The sequence below is a fragment of the Mobula hypostoma genome, chromosome 13 (assembly GCF_963921235.1).
Source record: "Mobula hypostoma chromosome 13, sMobHyp1.1, whole genome shotgun sequence".
Taxonomy (NCBI): domain Eukaryota; kingdom Metazoa; phylum Chordata; class Chondrichthyes; order Myliobatiformes; family Myliobatidae; genus Mobula; species Mobula hypostoma.
The window spans coordinates 32,138,129-32,159,504 of record NC_086109.1 but is presented as its reverse complement, the minus strand read 5'-3'; the positions used below and the strand labels follow the sequence as shown (position 1 = coordinate 32,159,504).

Here is a 21,376-nt window from a genome sequence, read left to right as displayed (position 1 = left end):
ACTTGTGGTGTGTGATAGGAATCAATGCTGGGTCCTTTGGTGCTTGTCATCTATATCAATGATCTGGATGATAATGTGGTTAACTGGACCAACAAGATTTGGGGCGTAGGGGACTGTGAGGAAAGCTATCATGGCTTGCAGAGTGATCTACAGCAGCTGGAAAAATAGGCTGAGAAGTGGCAGATGTAATTTAATGCAGTTGCACTTTGGTTGGACCAGGATAGGTCTTACACAGTGAACCACAGGGCATTGAGGAGTGTGGTAAAACAAAGGGATCTGGGAATACAGGTACATAATTCATTGAATGTGGCGTCACAGGTAGATAGGGTCATAAAGAAAACTTTTGGCGCACTGGTCTTCGTAAACCAATATATTGAGTACAGAAGATGGGATGTTATGTTGAAGTTGTATAAAACAATGGTGAGGCCTAATTTGGAGCATTGTGTGCAGTTTTGGTCACCTACCTACAGGAAAGGTGTAAATAAGTTTGAAAGAGTGCAGAGAAAACTTATAAGGATTTTGCCAGGTCTGGAGGACTTTAGTTATAAGGGAAGATTGAATAAGTTAGGACTGTACTCTTTAGAACATAGATTATTGAGAGGAAATTTGATAGGGGTATATAATATTATGAGGGTATAGATAGTGTAAATGCAAACAGTTGTTTTCCACAGAGCTGGGACTACAACCAGAGATCATGGCTTAAGGGTGAAAAGTGAAATGTTTAAGGGAATCAAGAAGGGAAACTTCTTCACTCAGAGGGCTATGAGAGTGTGGAATGAGCTGTCAACACAAGTGGTCCAGGTGAGCTTGATTTCAATGTTTAAGAAAAGTTTGGATACGTGCAGGAATAGTAGGGATATGGAGGGCTCTGGTCCCAGAGCAAGTCAATTGGAGTAGACAGTTTAAATGGTTTTTGCATTGAATAGATGGACTGAAGGGCATGTTTCTGTGCTGTACTTCTGTATGTCTCTTGACTCCATGAAGTCTATATATTCAACGGAAGAGAGTGCAAACTCTACACAGGTAGTACTGGAGTTCAGGATTAAACTAGAGTGATTAAGCCATGAGGTTGCAGTTACTACTGTGTCCTGTCTTTTGTATGTCCTTGTAGAGTTTAATTGTTTGCTGTGGAATCTACAATATAGTTGTTGAACAAGCTTGGGGTATACAATTTGAGTCAGGCATTGACTAACTGTAGAGTGTTAACTCCATTGCAGTCAATACTTGAGGGTAATTACCTCAGTGTTGGATTTGGCAAGGTCAGAGGTGTTGGAGCAAAGGTCTTCCCTCTGAGATGAGAACACTTTGGTTCAACCTCTCCAGGCTCTTAAGATGATTTCAGTGAGACATACAAGTTTTACTCCCTAAAAGAATAGAGACAAGGGCCTAACCATGTACCTGGGTTTTGGTGCCATTCTATAGTGAAGAAATGCTAAAAACAGATTCTTAGCGGAGGTATCAATGCATTGGATCTTGTCCTCAATCCTATCATTGACAGGTGATTATTTGTTTGTACAGTAGGTAGTTTCATTACCCAGTAAGTCCAGTGTTGAGAACAACAATGGGATTTCCTTGTGACTTTAATTCGGCTCACTCCATTAACTAGGATCATTGTGGAAGATGTGCGATATTTTAAACACTGCACAGTTTTGCTCTGAATCGAATTTGATAGCCAAAGGTATACAATTCAAAGTCCATATGCAAATGAACTTCTAGCAAGTTTATCTGTACATGAAGTATGTAGAGTTCACCTGCCTGATGCCAATCCCAAGGCAACATACAAATGGAGACCCTTTGTGAAAATGAACCATGAATATTTAATACACACTTATGGTCAGCTCACAAATCTAAAGGCTTTAACCTTATTTTCGCGTTTTGTTGGGAACCTGGTTGTCATCATATGGTGAAGAAAAATACATGTAGAAAGAAACTTTGCCACAGTAAGATTATTGAGATAATATTTACCTCTTGTCTCCGCATCAAACTGATATTTTAGAAATGGTCCTGTTTCTAGTATGAATCACTATGGTTGGATGCATTGAAATTTTATAGGTAGCCAGCCACCTCTTCTGCTTTTGGAGTTTCATGCAAGGTTGGAGTTAGAGAAATGGTATTTGGCATCTTACACGTTCTGGCATAATGCTCAGCCAGATAATGCTAAAAGTATCTCCATGTACATTCCAATCATCTTTTGCCTATGATTTTCTTTTAGATGTCCTTAGGCTTCATCTTCTGCTCTAGAACTAGTGTGCAATTTACAGTAGGTTGTTGGGAACTTCGTCAATAAGCCACCTTGCACCTCCAGCTTGGCTGAAATCCACAAACCTGGTGATATAACACATGCAGCATTTGCTTCTATACTACCCTCTATAATATTTGTGAAATGTCAGGGATGGAGCTGGTGGATATGAGAGACAGATATTCCTCAGGGAAAGAGCTGTACTTTCCAAAACAAAACCTCTAGAATTTAGTGTAAGGGGAAAAGAAAAGACAAAATCCCCATAAAAGTAAATTAGGCTAAGATATTGTAAATTGGGATTGAATTGAATTGACTTTATTTCTTACATCCTTCATAGACATGGGGAGTAAAAAGCTTTATGCTATGCCTCCATCTAAATTTGCAATGTGCAATTTATAGTAATTTATAATAAATAATATGCACAACAGGACAGTCAATATAACATAGAAATACAATTGTATCGGCATGAAATAATCAGTCTGATGGCCTGGTGGAAGAATCTGTCCTGGAGCCTGTAGGTCCTGGCCTTTATGCTGTGGTACTGTTTCCCAGATGGTAGCAGCTGGAACAGTTTGTGTTTGGGGTGACTCAGGTCCTCAATGATCCTTTGGGCTCTTTTTCACACCTGTCTTTGTAAATGTCCTGAACAGTGTGAAGTTCACATCTACAGATGTGCTGGGCTGTCCTCACCATTCTCCGCAGAGTCCTGTGATTGAGGGAAGTACAGTTCCCATACCAGGCAATGATGCAGCGAGTCAGGATGCTCTCAGTTGTGCTCCTGTAGAAAGTTCTTAGGATTTTGGGGCACATACCAAACTTTTTCAACTGTCTGAGGTGAAAGAGGCGCTGTTGTGCATTTTTCACCACATAGCCGGTACGTACAGACCACATGACATCCTCGGTGAGGTGTATGCTGAGGAACTTAAAGCTGTTCATCTTCTCAACCCCAGATCCATTGATATCAATAGGGGTTAGCCTGTCTCCATTCCTCCTGTCGTCCACCACCAGCTCCTTTGTTTCTGCGACATTGTGGGAGAGGTTGTTTTCTTGACACCACTGTTTCAGGGTGATGACTTCTTCTCTGTAGTTTGCCTTGTTATTATTATTATTATGAACTCCTATAGTAATGAAGTTGTCACAATTACAGAATGTGACTGTGCAAAGATCCTGGAACAGGTAAAGACAATGTAAGCCAAATGCTGAAGAAAATAATGCCATTAAGAAGTGGTGATAATCTTCAAAAGCTAACAAGCTCCAATAAAGCACTTTAAAGGAAGTACGTCCGAACTCTGCAGATGGCATGACTAGAATATAAGAAGACCATACTAAGTAGTCAGAATTCCAAAACCAATCCTTCAAATTTAAAAATTGACATGTCACTCAACCACCTAGGAAGGAGAATACAAGACTAGGCCTGTTCGTGAGACAACTATTGCCTGGAGAAGACCAGAATTTATAATTAAGGATAGAACTGAATACTTTGGAAAATTTATAGAAGACAGATGATTCCAGATGAACCTAATTCAAGTATTGTAAGGGGGTATGCCTTTATTTACATTAACTCCCAAAGTACATTGCTAAAGTCGGTCAAGAAAGCTGTTTGGCTAAAAAGTTAAAACTCATGAAATTGGAAGAAAATTACCGACTCATCCAAGTTCTCTACCCAGTCAGTAGTCAGAAAATAACTGCACATTCTACAAAGCTGAAATTAAAGAAAATTTAAATGTTGGAAATACTTAGATCAGGCAGCACCTGCGGAAGAAATATCTGAGTAAATGGCTCAGATGAATGATGTCATCAGGAATTCTGCAGATGCTGGAAATTCAAGCAACACACATAAAAGTTGCTGGTGAATGCAGCAGGCCAGGCAGCATCTCTAGGAAGAGGTATAGTCGACGCTCGAAACGTCGACTATACCTCTTCCTAGAGATGCTGCCTGGCCTGCTGCATTCACTAGCAACTTTTATGTGTGTTGAGATGAATGATATTCCATTTACAAATTCTATTCCTTTTTCACGTTATTAATCTTATGCAGTGATTGTTAGTATTAATTGTGTTAATTGACTTTTAAGAGCCAATATATTTACGGTCAAAGTGGAAGTAAATTTATTATCAAAGTTCATATATGTTACCATATTCTATCTTGAGAATTTAATTTCTTACAGACATTTGCAGGAAAATGAAGACATACTATAGTTTTCTAATAAATTGTATATAGACAGAGACTGACAAACAACTAATGTACAAAAGAAGACAAATTGTGCAAATACAACCAAAAATACTGAGAACATAAGTTGTTGAATCCTTGAAAGTGAGTCTTTTGGTTATGGAATCAGTTCAGAGTTGTAGTGAGTGAAGTCATCTTTGCTGGCTGAGGAGTCTGATGGGTGTTGGGTAAGGTCTTTATATGATATGACATTTCTTAGATCACACTACTTCTAATGGGGTTTTAGCTTTCCGACAGTGCACATATCAAAAGAGAAAAACATTCATATTTAGAATCATCTGACATTAATACTGTTGCAGTTACAATAATCAAGGCAAAGGTGGAGATTTTCATCACACTAGTATGTCTTCTTGGAGGTGGTTGAAATACTTCTGGGAGTTATAAATTGAGATAATTTTTGATAGAATCTGACCTGCTTTATTCATCATAACATCCATGTGACTACTCCAGTAAAGGTTTTGACTAGAGATGACCAATACTAATCATCCAGTAGAAACTACATACAATTTTAGCATTACTTTTTTGAAGGAGGGCATGGTTTCCTTGTTAATGAAGTGATGTAAATCAGGCCCTCTGATAGCTGGAGAATATGATGAATGTCAATTATTTTGGACAGGCTTGTTGGATGGAAGTTTTAACAGTTCATCTCAACTTGTTTCCCTTAATAGTTTAGTATATATAAAAATAGAGCATTTACAGAAAATTTTACAAACAGGACAAATTAGGCTGCTGCACAATTATGACATTTTAAATGGATTTCTCACATTTTATTTTGATAAATATTTATATATTTATTTATTTTCATATTTCTTATTGTAACTTAGAGCAATTACTACTGCCATAAAATGACAAATTTCCCAACATATGTCAGTGATAATAAACGTGATTTTGATATAATGAAGTGCTTATCCTTCTGGCTAATGTGAAATATTTACTTGAGGCTAAAGTAACAGGTTATATTTAGTTCCAAGCTTAATTACATTCTTGTTTGATAGTATGAAAAATTGCTTATTTTGAAATTCTAATAATTGAAGTGAAAGCATCTATCTTAATATTGAACATGTTTAATATTGAATAAGCAAAATGCACCTGGCATGTCATTATTTTATGCAACCCAAAACAAAGCCTGCAACTGAAAAGAAATGCAAACATGAGGAAATCTGCAGATGCTGGAATTTCAAGCGACACACATAAAAGTTGCTTGTGAACGCAGCAGGCCAGGCAGCATCTCTAGGAAGAGGTACATTCGACATTTCGGGCTGAGACCTTTCGTCAGAAAGAAGAGATAGTAAGAGATTTGAAAGTGGGAGGGGGAGGGGGAGATCCGAAATGATTGGAGAAGACAGGAGGGGGAGGGATGGAGCTAAGAGCTGGAAAGTTGATTGGCAAAAGGGATATGAGAGGATCATGGGAGGGAGGCCTAGGGAGAAAGAAAGGGGGAGGGGGAAGCTCAGAGGATGGGCAAGGAGTATAGTGAGAGGGACAGAGGGAGAAAAAGGAGAGAGAAAAAAAAATATAATAAATAAATAATGGGTGGGGTATTAATGGAAGTTAGAGAAGTCAATGTTCATGCCATCAGGTTGGAGGCTACCCAGACGGGATATAAGGTGTTGTTCCTCCAACGTGAGACAGAATATAAGGTGTTGTTCCTCCAACCTGACTATCTCTTCTTTCTGTTAGTCCTGATGAAGGGTCTCTGCCCGAAATGTTGACTATACCTCTTCCTATAGATGCTGCCTGGCCTGCTGCATTCACCAGCAACTTTTATGTGTGTTAACTGAAAAGAAAGACATTTGTTCTTATTAAATGCTATGTCTCTAATAATAATCAGAGATTTAACTCAAACCTGATTCTAATTCAGATTGGGCATTCAATTGTTTTGTAGAATGAAAGAAAATTGAGATGGACTAACGGGAGCAGCCAATGTCAAGGGGAAGCCACCCCCCAGGAACCTGCACAGCATATAAACCATCGTATATTGCTACAATGTGGGACAGCACATTGCATGAAATCTTCCATCACTAAATATAGAAATTTCAAAGACAAGTTAAGTTCTTGCTGAGAGTGTCAGGTTATTATGAAATCTGGAACTGGAATGAGAATTCCCAAACTGTTGCACGGAACGGGCGTACCCAAACGCAGGGCACTGGCACGGAGATAGAGTTCGGATGCAGATGAGGGCAGGAGCATTGCTGGAGCTTGACATGAAGCTTTGCTGGAGTTGCACGGCAAACAGAAAGACAGGTGGCAGGCAATACTTATCTTGAGACGGAGAGACAGAGTCACACAGGTAAACCTCGGTACTGGAGTAAAACTTAGGATACACAATCGTAAGCGGCCGGGAACATGAATTACCACACTGGCTAAAACAATGATCTGGCAATGAGTGGATGCAAAGCTGGAGTTTTTATGCTACAGGTTTTAGATGAGAATCAGGTGCCACAATCAAGGAGCCCAGGAGAACGTGGGGAAAAGGGAATTAGGAGAATATGAGGAATTAATGGTCAAGACCGTGACACAAACTCATTTATGTTTGGTAACTGATATTTGGTGGAAAGAGGTAGGTCTTTCACCTGCGTATTCTGGGCTAAATTTGAATCAGAGTACGTGAGGCAATCAAAATAGCATGCAAGTCTACAGTGTTGTTGGCTTCCCACGTAATCAACTTGAGGAACTTTCAACTCAAACAATTAAAACTAAATAAATTTGATTTTTAAAAGGTCAGAGGAAACAGGTAACAACAGGAAAATATATTTGCAAAGAAGAATCAGATTCAGAATCAGGTTTAATTTCATTGGTATATGTTGTGAAATTTGTTGTCTTAGCAACAGCAGTACAATGCAATACATAATAACAGAGAAAAATATGTGAATTACATTAAGCATATATATAATATATATATTTATATATAATAGTTAAATTAAATAAGTAGTGTAAAAATTAAAAAAAAATAAAGTAGTGAGGTTGTGTACATGATTTGAATGTCCTTTCAGAAACTGGATGGCAGAGGAGAAGAAGCTGTTCCTGAATCATTGAGTGTGTGCCTTCAGGCTTCTGTACCACCTTCCTGATGGTAGCAATGAGAATAGGGCATGTCCTGGGAGATGGACGCTGCCTTTTTGAGGCATCGCTCCTTGAAGATGTCCTGGAAACTACGGAGGCCCATGATGGTGCTGACTAAGTTCATTTCGATCCTGTGTAGTAGTCCTTCCCCGACTCCATAGCAGACAGTAATGCAACCAGTTAGAATGCTCTCCACGGTAACACTTAACAAACTGAGACCAATAAAAAGTAAGTCCTAATGACACTATTAACCAAATTCACAAGGAGATAAAATATTAATTAAAACTTGTTTTTAATGCTTGGAAGATTCATTTCTTTCCAGGCTCTAGTTACCCAGAAAGAGTTGAATCACTTCTTGAATGGATGTAATCCTCACAGATGGACTTTAAATACACCACAAGAACATGTTATACTTTCTATTTCTTTTGTTCTTTTCTCTTCTTTCTTGGCTATTTAATTTACTAGTTCTGAGCACTTTTCTTTTTCAAATTCTCCATGCCCATGTTTCGTTATAAGGGAATAACATCAAAGTGAATACTTGAAAACCTAGCTAAACTTTAAGCAGTGAGGTATTTTTGAGAATTCAATGTTCATGCTATCAGTTTGGAGACTGAGGTGATATTCCTCTAATCTGCATTTGGTCTTGACCTGGCAATGGAGGAGACTGTGGACAGACATGTTGGTGTGAGAATGGGAAATGGAATTAAAATGTTTGACCACTGGGAAATCCTTGCTGGCAGAGCAATTGGAATTAAGGTTTCAGCCGAAGCAGGTCCCCGATCTGCGTCTGCTCTCACTTATGTAAAGTAGGTCACAACAGGAGCATCCAACGTAATAAGTAACACAGCAGGTTAGGCAGCATCTGTGGAAGGAAATAAACAGTCAATGTTTCAGGACGAGACCCTTCATGAAGACATTGATGATGAGATTGATGATCCTGATGAAGAGCTTCAGACTGTAACGCGTGTGTTGCTCTGTATTTCCAGCATCTGCAGAATCTCTTGTGTTTATAATCTTCCACAGTATCTCCTGTGCTACTGCTCGTTATGAGATTTGCTACCAAAAGAGGATAGGATAGATAGAGCCTCCTCTTCAGGGCCCTTTTCTCCAGCTCCTCACTGCCACAGCACGCACTTTATGGGTTGAAACCTCTGCTCGTTGTCCCTAATGTGATTGACTCAAAGTGACATGACCTCCTGAGTATCCACTCCTATTGGCAAATGCTTGCTGAATCTATTTTGTGTCGCTATATAAATTTTCAGCCATTCCCGTAGCAGCACAAGCACAACTTGATTTCCGGCAAAGGCGCAAAGAAACCTCACCATTGGTGGTAGTGGAGAGGCAAAAGGGGGTACTTCCTGTGACGGAGATCAGTTTCATGCCTGTCCTTTCCACCCACAGAGTTCTCAACTGATGAGGCTTAAACTGATTCAGCAAAGCCTGCAGATTTGCCGCACTAAATAGTTAATAACCAATCATGAGGACACGAGAAAAAGAAATATGACGAGGCCAATCAGTTCTTCAAGTCTCCTTTGCCATTCTTCACGATCATGGCTGTTCTTCCACCTCAGTGCCATTTTCCTGCACAATCACAACTTCCCTGATTCCCTCTATATCAGTAGAGTAGATTAGTAGAGCTACTAGGACTTGATGTTTCAATCTGTATGGTAAGTCGTCACTCTTGATGTTGGCAGTGGGCTTGGAGTGGTGACAAGGAGGGAAGGTACGTCATCAGGGTCATCAGGTGGGCACCCTCCTTCTTTGACGTTTCGTTGATAAGTCCACGACATCTCCGGAGGGCTCAATGGTGCTACCTGGTGTCCCTGATACACACCCCCTCAGTTCCAAACCCTCCTGTCTTCAGCTTACAGCCCAGTTGTTGTCTTTCCTTTTAATCCAAATCCAATTGCTGCTTTCTTCTGCTGCATTTGACAAGGACTTGATTGCTTCTTGGAGGGAGTGACCCCTCACCCCCATCTTCTTCAATAGACTGGTCGTAGATGTAGCAACGAGTCTCCTGCATCCCACTTCTACAGGGAAAATCTTGGTCTTCCAGCCATTCTGGGCAGCTTCAGTTGCTAGTTCAGAGTACTTGGTCTTTTTCCTCTCATAAGCTTCTTCGACACCATCTTCCCATGGTACTGTCAATTCCACAACATATGCCAGCTTGGCTGTTGTGGACCACAGGACCATGTCTGGCCAGAGTGTTGTAGCCATAATGTCTGGGGGAAACACAAGCTTTTTTTCCCAAGTCCACGTCCATTTTCCAATCCCGAGCAACCTGCAGAATGCTTACATCTTTTGATGTTATATGTGCTCCGGAGGTTGGCCTGCTGGTACAAATCGTGTGATGTGGACATTTCCTGCCGATGTCTGTGGGAGAGCATTTGTGGTGATTCGCCTCTGTTCCAAGATTGATGCCAGCTGTCTGAGAACTTGGTTATGCCGCCAAGTGTACCACCCCTGGGTGGGGCTCGTGGTGCATCTGTTAAAATGTGCCTTAGTGATGCAGGTATTTTACAAAGAAAGCAAGCGGGGTCTTCTCCCCACCATTGGTTCAGGTTCTGGGGTGTGGGCAGGAGGTCATAAGTGGCTCTGATGACAAAACTTAGCCGAGATCCCTCCATCTGCCAGATGTCACACCAGCTAAGTTTCCTCTTTTCCAGGCTCTCCCAATTAGACCATTGGCCCTGCTTGGCCATTGAGATGGCCCTGGTGTGTCACTCTGCCTCCTCCTGTCTTCTCACCTCCTCCACCACGAGCCGTCTCTTCTGCACTGATGTTTCCTTGTGACATTGAGGAGCTTTTGGGACGAGCCGGAGCCCGGCTCTCCCATGTTGGACTTGGGCAACCACATCCCTGAAGCGAAGAGCAGACGTAGCACTCTGAACAGCTTCAAATGGGGCCCACTCACTCCCCGTTGCCACACGGTGGGGGGGGGGCAGGCACTGTTCGAATAACAGTATCTTCAGATTCATTGAGGGTCATGACCAACCTTGCTTTGGTGCATTTGAATTCTTCCACAAGACTTGCAATTAGTAATTCCAATTTGCTGTTCCCTTACAGTCCAACAGGACTTAAGCATCGCGGAAGTCCAAGCCACTGTTTTACATGTGTGCTGATCACACTTCCGAGCTTTTCAACCTTGCTGATGGGAATTTCATACACTGTTAAAGGCCACGTGAGTCTTGGAGTATGCCGAACTGGAAGCACCACAGCTTGAGTTTTCCTGGCAGCCAGGTCTTGTTGATGCGAGCTATGTACATGGTGGTATTCTTTATGAGTTGTTTAAACTGCTCGGTGTCCTTGAGCTTAGCATCATACCATCGGCCAGGGCTCTTCACTGGCATTTCTGAAACAGTTGGGACAGATGTTCCGTCAATATGAAATCTTTTATCCGTGACTTGACCTTTGACAATAGAGATGCTTCTCCACTTGATGGGCTTGATCTTCATGCTCGCCCATGTGATGTTTTGATGAAGCTTTTCCTGAAGTCTCTTGGTACAGGGGACAGTTGTCGTCAGTACTGTTATATCATCCATATAAGCGTGTATCGGTGGTAACCATTGACCAAACTGTAGCCCTTTTCCTCCCCCAACCCATTTTGAGGCTCTGATAATGAGCTCCATTGCCATAGTAAAGGCCAATGGGGAGATGGTGCACCCCGCCATGTTGCCTACTTCCAGTCGTTGCCACGCTGCGGTGAAGTCTGATGTTGTGAGACAAACTTGCAGATTCTGTAAGTAGTGTTTTACCAGATTTGTTATTGTTGCAGGCACCTGAAAGAATTCAAAAGCAGTCCACAGTAGGGAATGAGGAACTGATCCATAGGGGTTGGCCAGGTCGAGGAACAAGACATGCAGGTCATTTCTTTCTTTCTTAGCCATTTGGATTTGAAGCCATATGATGCTGGTATGTTCAAGGCAGAACACCCTGAAGGTTAACTTGTAGGTTGAGTTGGTGGTGAGGAAGGCAAATGCTACGTTAGCATTCATTTCAAGAGGTCCAGAATACAAGAGCAAGGATGTGATGCTGAGGCTTTATAAGGCATTGGTGAGGCCTCATCTTGAGTATTGTGAACAGTTTTGGGTCCCTCATCTTAGAAAAGATGTGCTGGCGTTGGAAAGGGTCCAGAGGAGGTTCACAAGGATTATTCCAGGAATGAAAGGGTTATCATACGAGGAACGTTTGATGGTTGTGGGTCTGTACTGACTGCAATTCAGAAGGATGAGGGAGGATTTCATTGAAACCTTTCTAATGTTGAAAGGCCTAGACAGAGTAGATGTGGAAAGGATGTTTCCCATAGTGGGAGAGTCTAGGCCAAGAGGGCTCAGCTTCTGGATAGAGGGGCTCCCTTTCAAAACAGAGTTGTGGAGAAATTTCTTTAGCTAAAGGGTGGTGAATTTATGGAATTTGTTGCCATGTGCAGCTGTGGAGGCCAGGTCGTTGAATGTATTTAAGGCAGAGATTGATAGGTTCTTGATTGGACATGGCATCAAAGGTTACGGCGAGAAGGCTGGAAACTGGGGTTGAGGAGGAGAGAAAATTGGATCAGCCATGATTGAATGGTGGAGCAGACTCGATGGGCCGGATGCCTAATTCTGCTTCTATGTCTTATGGTCTTATAGGTGTTGTCCTGCTTTTTTCGTAATTGCACTTACGTGCTGGGACCAGGACAGGACTTCTGAAATAATAACACAGAGGAATTTAACGTTGCTGACCCTCGCCACCTCCGATCCTCTGATGAGGACTAGTTCCTGGACCTCTGGTTTCCTCCTCCTGAAGCCAAAAATCAGCTCCTTGGTCTTGCTGCCATTGTTGTTTTGGTACTACTTAGCCAGGATTTCAATCTCCTTCCTATACGCTGATTCATCACTGCCTTTGATCCAGCCTATGACAGTGGTGTCATCAGCAAGCTTAAATATGAAGCCTGGTTTTAGATTACCTAGCTAGGGGTTAGCATCCTCCTTGAATTTAGCCTTTTGGGCCCTGTAATATTACAAAACCAAATACGTTTTATGTTGCAGCATGTAATGTAATGGTATACGTACCATAGTATTTAATGTATTGGTCACTTCATCTAATGCTGGAAATCTGCGCTGCTGATTACCATTTTAAATTAGTGATTCTCCTTTTGTTGTCCGGACCACAAAGAAAATATGGCAGTAAGAAACCCATTTTCTCCCTTGCTCTGTCAGAAAGTTGTGTGGTAATGTAATGGCAGTGAATTATAATATTTATGTTGCTGCAAGTACAGGGAGCTGAGGGAAAGCAGAACTTGCAAGTTTGTTTCAAATCCTATTTTAAAAGCAGTGATTACGAATTACTCAGCCGCCAGTTTAAGATTTTTATGTTGTCAAGGTTAGAGCACTTTTTGAAAGCAGTAAAGAGATTTGTTTACTAAAAGCAGCTTCCTTTGGTGTTGTACTAGGCCAGTTAATACCAATAATCTCATCCTAGCCGTCATGAAAATCCACTTAAATTGTGTTAATACAGACTGAACAACTTAAGGGTTTCTGAAATATATTGGCATGTATTCTATGTAGCTTGTGGAAGCTCAAAATATTAAACTGAACTAATTTAAATTCTTATCAAAAATTTGTTGCATTTTATTTGCAAGTATCATTGCTGCTTTATTCAAATTAATGAAAGAATCACAAGATTATTTACCCATTATTGTACTGATCCATTACAAGATTCTAATGTTATATTAAGTTATCCTAAGTATATATCTGGTTAAATATTTTCTAATGCAACATTGCATTTTTATTGCAGAAAGCTACGCCTGTGGTATTGGTCTGTGTTTGTGGGTGAGTTGAGTTGGCAGAGTTGCTCCCAGTCTGATTTCCTCTATATTGGTGAGATCTCATGCAGATTGGGAAACAACTTTGTCAAATACCTTTGCTCTGTCTGTTGCAACAGACAGGACCTTCCAGTGGCTACCCATTTCAATTCCACTTTCCATGCCCTCACTGGCATGATGAGGCCAAATACAGTTTGGTGGAACAACACCTTATATTCCATTTGGGTAGACACCAACCTGGTGGCACGAGCATCAATGTTTCTAACTTCCAGTAACTACTCCCCTGTTTCCACTCTCCTCATTCTAGCAGCCTTCTCATCTTTTCTCTTCACCTCCCTGGCATTCATGACCTGCCCCTCACCTTCCTCTGGTTCTCCTTCTCTTCCCCTTTCTTCCATAGTCTACTGTCCTCTTCTATCAGATTCCTTCTTCATCCCTTTACCTCTTCCACCCATCACTTCCCAGCTTCTCCCATCATTCCCCACTCCTCCACCGTCCCACCTTCCCCCTGACCAGTCTCCTCTCCAATCACATTCCTTCTTCATCCCTTCACCTCTTCCACTCATCACTTCCCAGCTTCTCCCATTATTCCCCACTCCTCCACCCTCCCACCTTCCCCCCGACCAGTCTCACCCATCACCTGCCAGCTTGTACTCATGCCCCTCCCCCCAAACTTCTCATTCTGTGTTCCGCCCCATTCTTTTGTGGTCCTGATGAAGGGTCTCAGCTTGAAAAGGGGACTGTTTTTTTCCCTCCATAGGTGCTACCTGATCCGATGAGTTCCTCCTGCATTTTGTGTGTTTTGCTTTAAGGTGATTTACAGTTTTTTAAATTAATTGATTTTACTTGTAACACTCAGCTATATTGGCTCGTATTTATCTAGGGGAAACCCTGTCCGCCATCCAACCGTGTCTCCCGGTTGCGTCGGTCGCTGTGGAATGTCACCTCATTCGGCCTCAAACATCAATCATCAGCCAGCACACAATGTACATTTTACAAATTACACTTTATAAATCTTACTAGTTCTATGAGATTTATAGAGATACAATATAAAAGGAAAAGAAAAAGGCACCAGTCTTATCAAAGTTCAATTTCTTCGTGCACACAGGTGGAGCTCAAATACCCGGGACCGTCTTTCTTCACCCTGCGATCCACTCCGACCTCCTCGACTTGCAGCTCAGGACCACTCAAGGTGATGGACCAGAGCACCCCCAGCACGTCCGTCTTACTCCCGGTCTCTCCTCCAAGAGCCTGCCAAAAACACCGTTTCCCAGCCATATGAGACAGAATATTACCACAAAAAAGAATCACATGGACACTCATTGGTTCATTTGCTCTCTTATCAATAAGATAACCCAAACAAGCTGCAGCGAAAGAACCTTCTCAGCATTTAACATAACAAAGAAGCCATTTTGATTAACATACGCAGTAACATAAAAGATGAAACCCCTTACATACTTATGTGTTTTTAATTGTTTTAATTTGACCTTTTACACTGAGTTTTTACTTTTCTCCTTCCATTGACTTGTGAATATTTCTGAATATTGTCACAGGAGTGACCAATAACAATTGCTCCTGGTTCAGGAACCCAAAATGGGGATGGACTGGGGTATGACATCATTCTATGTGGATCAGTTTTGGAAGGTATTACTCCTTAAAGTAGGTAATGTGAGGTCCAAGTTAATTCAAAGTGATTTAGAAATGAGTTTAGTTGTGTTTCACATCAGGGGAAAGATAATATTCAGTTCCGTAATGCCAGAAAAGAAGTTTTATGAACAGATTTCAAGATTCAAAATTCAGAATCGTTTAAGAAGGGGTAGTAATACCATTACAGAAAGATCAGAGAAGTAATAAGTTACACTGTAGTATAATTATTATCGTTGTATAAATAGTACAAATTAATAGTTCCAATGTTTTATATTAAGCTTCACTACTGAGAACCACATTGTTCAAAGTTCAAAGTAAAATTTATTATCAGAGTGCACATATGTCACCGCATACAACCATGAGATTCTTTTTCTGCGGGCATTCTTAGCAAATCTATAGAAAGGTACAGGTGTCCCCCGCTTTTCGAACGTTCGCTTTACGAAACTTCACTGTTACGAAAGACCTACATTAGTTACCTGTTTTCGCTAACAGAAGGTGTTTTCACTGTTACAAAAAAAAGCAGCGTGCGGAAAAAAAAGGCAGCGTGGGATAAAAATCAGCGCGCATCCCAAGCAGCCGCTCTCCCCCGGGTTCAGAACGGCATTCTCGCCGGCATTGCTTAAGCACGTGCCCATGAGCAGCCGTTAGCAAGACGAGTTCTAAGGTATCGGAAAAGCCTGAAAGAGTTCGTAAGGGTGTTACACTTAGTGTAAAACTAGACATAATTAAGCATTTCGATCGTGGTGAACGAAGCAAGGACAACGTGAGTTTGGCTTGTGGAAGCTGATGAAGATGATGTTGAAGAGGTTTTGGCATCCCATGACCAAGAACTGATAGATGAAGAGCTGATGCAATTGCAAGAGGAAAGGATAACAATCAAAACCGAATGCAGTACCGAACGGACCGAAAGTGAAGTCGTCCAGGAACTGGACATAAAGCAACTGAAAGACAATTTTGAAGGGGTACTTCGGTTTAGGGCATATTTGCAGAATGGTTTGAGTGCTTACAAAGAACTGTATGATCTAAAAATGCGCGAGGCTAATCAGTCAAGCAAGCCTTCCACATCAGCCACAGCAGACGACGAACCTCGACCTTTGACATCGAGGCAAGCAGACATAGAAGAAGATGACCTGCCTGCCCTAATAGAAACAGATGATGATGAGATGACACCCCCGTGTTCCACCACCCCAAACCAGATACTGATCCGCGGAGAACGCAGCGGTAGCCGGGAGGCACCCAACACATCTTTAAGAAAAAAAGCCCAAATAAACAAGCTAATTAATTAGGTGCCGCCCGGCACGTAATTGTCGGCCCAGATCATAGACGATTGCTGATTGCGTCGCCTCTGATCTGGGCCGACATTTACGTGCTGGGCGGCACCTATTTAATTTGCTTGTTTATTTCGGCTTTTTTCTTAAAGATGTGTTGGGTGCGTCCAGGCTACCGCTGGACTGTTGCATGCTTTGCGGATCGGTATCAGTTCGCTGCTTGGAGGGTGGGGACCACTGCACCACCCCAACCTCTGACGACTCAGCCTAACACACCATCATCAGTGTGCTCGGCGCTGTCTTCCCGATTCCCGTAAGTGATACTACACTGTATGTACATTATTTCTACTTTATATCAGCTGTGTATTTTTACATGTTATTTGATATGATTTGGCAGCTTCATAGCTTAAAGGTTACTGGAGAGCGCTTGCGCCGTGTTTTTGCCAACAGCGCTTGTGTGAGATTTTCGCTACGGAGAACAGTGCAGCAATGATTGTGGAAAAGTATTTCTACTTTACATAGGCTGTGTATTCATCATATCATTCCTGCTTTTACTATATGTTACTGTTATTTTAGGTTTTATGTGTTATTTGTCATGATTTGTTAGGTTATTTTTGGGTCTGTGAACGCTCACAAATTTTTCCCATATAAATAAATAGTAATTGCTTATTTGCTTTACGACATTCCGGCCTACGAACCATTTCATAGGAATGCTCTACCTTTGGATGGCGGGGGAAACCTGTAACTGTAAACTGTAAATGTCAGTAACTATAAACTGTAAACAAACTGGGCAAATGCAGATATCAATTAATAACAATAAATAACGAGTGTGAAATAACAAGAAAACAGAGTCCTTAAATGAGTATAGTTATCCCCTTTGGTTCAAGAGCCTGATGGTTGAGGGGTTGTAACTTGAACCTGGTGGTGTGAGTCCTGAGGCACCTGTATCTTCTACCTGAGGGCAGCAGTGAGAAAAGTGCATGGCCTGGGTGGTGAGGATCTTTGATGCTGGATGCTGCTTTTCTATGGCAATGTTTCATGTAGATGTGCTCAGTGGTTGGGAGGGTTTTGACCGTGATTTACTGGGTTGAATCTGCAACCTTTTGCAGGATTTTCTGCTCAAAGGCATTGGTGTTCCTATACCAGGCTGTAATGCAGCCAGTCAGCACACTTCCTACCATACATCTACAGAAGTTTGCCAAAGTTTTCGGTGACGTACCGAATCTCCGCAGACTCCCGAGGAAGTAGAGGTGCTGTCGTGATTTCTTTGCGATAATATTTATATGATGGGTTCGGGGTCCAGGACAGATCCTCTAAGGCAGTGCCACCCAGGAAGTTAAAGTTACTGATTCTCTTCTCTGATCCACTGATGATTATTGGTTTATGGACCTCTGGTTTCCCTCTCCTGAAGTTTGCAATCAGTTCCTTGGTCTTACCGACATTGAGTGAAAGGTTGTTGTTATTACACCCCTCAGCCAAGTTTTCAATCTCCCTCCTGTATGCTGTTTTATCAACCCCTTTTATACAGCCCACAACAGTGGTGTCATCAGCAAACTTAAATGTGGGGTTGGAGCTGTACTTAGCCACACAGTCATAGGTGTAATGCAAGTAGAGCAGGGGGCTAAGTACATATCCCTGCGATGCTCCTGTGCTGATGGACTTTGTAGACGAGATGTTTTTGCCAATCTGAACTGACTGGAGTCAAAGTGAAGAAATCCAGAATCCAGTTGCATAAGGGAGCATTGAGACACAGGTATTGGAGTTTACTGATTAGTTTTGAGGGCTTGAATATAATTTGAATGACAGCTTGAATATAAAGGTAATGATCAAGTGGGATTAACTGATGAGTATTACTTGACTTTACCCAGTGAGCAAGGATATCAGACATATTCATAACTCAGAGTACTACAGTAAGGCATTTAAACAAGGCAATGCTGATGTGGTGGTATTGAAGATCTCGTTTCCTGTCAGGGATGAAGAGAAATGATGAATAAAGGCTCACAGCAATGCTGATGAGAGGTCATTGACTAGAATCTTTAATTTTGTTTCCCTCTCCAAAGGTGTTCCTTTTCTGTTGAATACCTCCAGCATTTTGTTATTATTTCTGCAGAGCGCTAATGTGTCAAAAAGATGGAAATTCAAAGGAATTAGTAAGTAATTTAAAAAATATTTGTGCACGCCTTGCATCTGAATTGAGCTTCAGTTTCAATATTTATGGATATCTATTTTTCTAACCTTCGCTGCAAAGCTCCCATTTCTATTAAGCAAGAGAGACCAAAAGGGGAAAGAGGAAGAGCAGGATAACAAATGATGGAAACAAACAAGTACTAGAGGAAATGTATCAGCATCCATACTTTGGCATTCCCACTCCAGAATATACTTCAATTGGCTCACGTGAGTGCTTCCAGAGGTTGGATCAGAGAGGAGCCATCACAGGTCCTTCAAGTGTGCATCCATCCATCACAGGTATTGCCAGTGGTTATCAGGTGTGTCATGTGCTTAATTCTTCCAACTACTATATTTTCTCAAAGTGCTAGTTTTAATTCTGAGGACTTGGAGAGGTCTGAGAAGTTATTCCAGAGCTACTTACTGATGCAAACTGGGAAACTGTGCAGTCTGGGCATGCGTTTATCAATATCTGTTACTATTGATATCACCGCAAACCTAAAAAAAAACACACTCATTTAATACATTTGATTGATGTGTGTTTTCCTTCTTGTTTTATTGATCTTCACGTCTGATTTGCTGCTCAAGTTTTATTGACTTCATTTGACTACATTTGGTACTAACATAATTTAATGCAATTGGACATTATCTTTGCCTTCATTTTCTTGTCCTTGCTTCTCCAGTTCTGCTGTTACTGACAAATTGTTACAGCTGAGATGTGCTGGTTATATGATAAAAATTGAAGCTGATGTGACATTTCAATACATTAGCAATTAACAGCTTTGTTTTCCCTTCCTTACTCTGCTTCCTGTCTGGTGCCTACGACATGATCTATTTCAATTTTAATTGCAGGGGCTTCACAGTTGATTCTAGTTCTATTCTTACCTGAGGGTGCTGCGTAGAAGCATAGACTCAGAAAACTGTGGTTCCATCGAGCATAAGGCCTGCCTTCCCCTTTCCAACCGTGTGCAGTTACTGAAGGCGATAATTGCACTTATACCATCTCCATGGCAACGATCAGCAAATATGTCATGGCCCAAGCATTGAACCTAAGACCTTCATGATTTATATGGGTTAGCTTCTGATTGGTAAATTCACTGAACCAATAGGACACTAGTTTTTTTTCTGTTATTCTTGTTATCTCATTGCAAATACCCTGAGGTAAATTTTAAGATTGTCAGTGCATTTCTGTTAATCAGACTCATGGGTAACAAGTTTATCCTGTGGTAATATGCTGTCAAAATGTTCTATGATTCAGCCTCCTGAAGATTGACAGGCAAGTGTCCATTTATGGTTAGATTTGAAACCTGAATGCATTTGAAGCTTTAAAATGTTATTGAGCGTTTCAGTTTTAGCCTTATCCTTGCAATGTATGCCATTTTAGACAGAACACTGGAGATTACACATGTACAAGTGCAAAGACATGTAACTGCAGTGCACTGGGTCATACAGACAGCAGTATCTATCTCATATTGACCAACTGGTTAGAGCATTAGAATCAAAAGTGTTATATAGTGCAAAAAGGGGCCCTTACACTTTATTTGTCTATCTGCTCTGCACTTTCTCTCTGACTATAACATCACATTCTGCACAGCACTCCTTGATATACTTACATTTGGAAACACCTGTCTGGTCTGCAGACAAACTGCATGTTTTCACTGAATCTCCCACATGTCAATATTATAAACCATTTCCAATTCAGCCACTGTCTCTGTGCTGACCTTCTGTCCATCTATTTGCATGCATGATGTCCATGTCCTTCAGTGCTTTGTGTCCGTATCTTAAACATAATGACTGTGTCCGATTCCCTCATTTCCCCTGGCAGCGGGTTCTAGATATCAACCACTCTCTGGTTTTAGAATCCCTTCAAATCCAATCAAACTTGCACCATTTTGTTTTTCATTCCCCTACCACTGAAAAAAAATTCCAACCATTTACTCCATCCATGACTCATATTTCTAAATACCACTTATCAGGTCACTTCTCAGCCTCCTTTGCTCCAGGGTAAACAAGTCCAGCCTGTCCAAACTCTATCCATAACTCAAGATGTCCCGCTGAGGCGATATTAGACCAGAGCGTTTGATGGCCCTGGGCCTGTATTCACTAGAATTCAGAAGAATGAGGAGTGATCTCATTGAAATATATCGAATGGTGAAAGACCTGGATAGAGTGGATGTGGAGAAGATGTTCCCAATAGTCGGAGAGTCAAAGACCAGAGGACACAACCTCAGAATAGAGGGACTTCCCTTTAGAATGGAGACGAGGAAGAATTTCTTTAGCCAGAGAGAAGTGAATCTGTGGAATTCTTTGCCACAGTCAGCTGTGAAGGCCTAGTCTTTATGTATATTTAAGGTAGAGGTTGATAGATTCTTGATTAGTCAGGGCATGAAGGGATATAGGGAGAAGGCAGGAGATTGGGACTGAGAGGAAAGTTGGATCAGCCATGATAAAATGGCAGAGCAAACTCGATGGGCCAAATGGCTCATATATCTGCTCCTATATATTATGGTCTTATGTTCTTATAAGACATAGGAGTAGAATTAGACTATTCAGCTCTGCTATTCAATCATGTCTGATTTAATTTCTCTTTCAACTCCATTCACCTGCCTTCTGCTCATAATCTTTGACACCCTTATTAATCAAGAACCCACCAAACTCCAATTTAAATAAACCCAAAGACTTAGTCTCCACAGCCGTCTGTGACAATGAATTCCACAAATTCCCCTTCTTATTCTGGCTTCTGACAAGTTACTTTCTAGTCCTGATGAAAGGACTTGGCCTGAAATGTCAACTGCTCTTTCTCCTCCAAGAAGCTGCCCGACCCATCAAGCTCCTCCGGCATTTTGTGTTGAATTGGGCCGGTACCAGGCAGTGTAGGTCTGTAACAGGCTCAACTACCCCGAGCCACAAACTGTAGGCTAAGGCGAACGATAGTGAACTCTTGCTGAATCCCCACTGCACTC

The 21,376-nt window shown here is 41.5% G+C and overlaps 1 long non-coding RNA gene across 1 annotated transcript; it reads right to left on the bottom strand.

The window, feature by feature from the left end:
* Positions 1-14,365: 14,365 nt before the first annotated feature.
* LOC134355932 (uncharacterized) lies at positions 14,366-19,435 on the bottom strand. The gene is made up of 3 exons (XR_010020224.1): positions 19,299-19,435; positions 18,838-18,911; positions 14,366-14,583 (listed from the first exon to the last, which is right to left on the bottom strand). It is a non-coding gene; the product is annotated as an uncharacterized LOC134355932 (long non-coding RNA).
* Between the last annotated feature and the right edge of the window lie 1,941 nt (positions 19,436-21,376).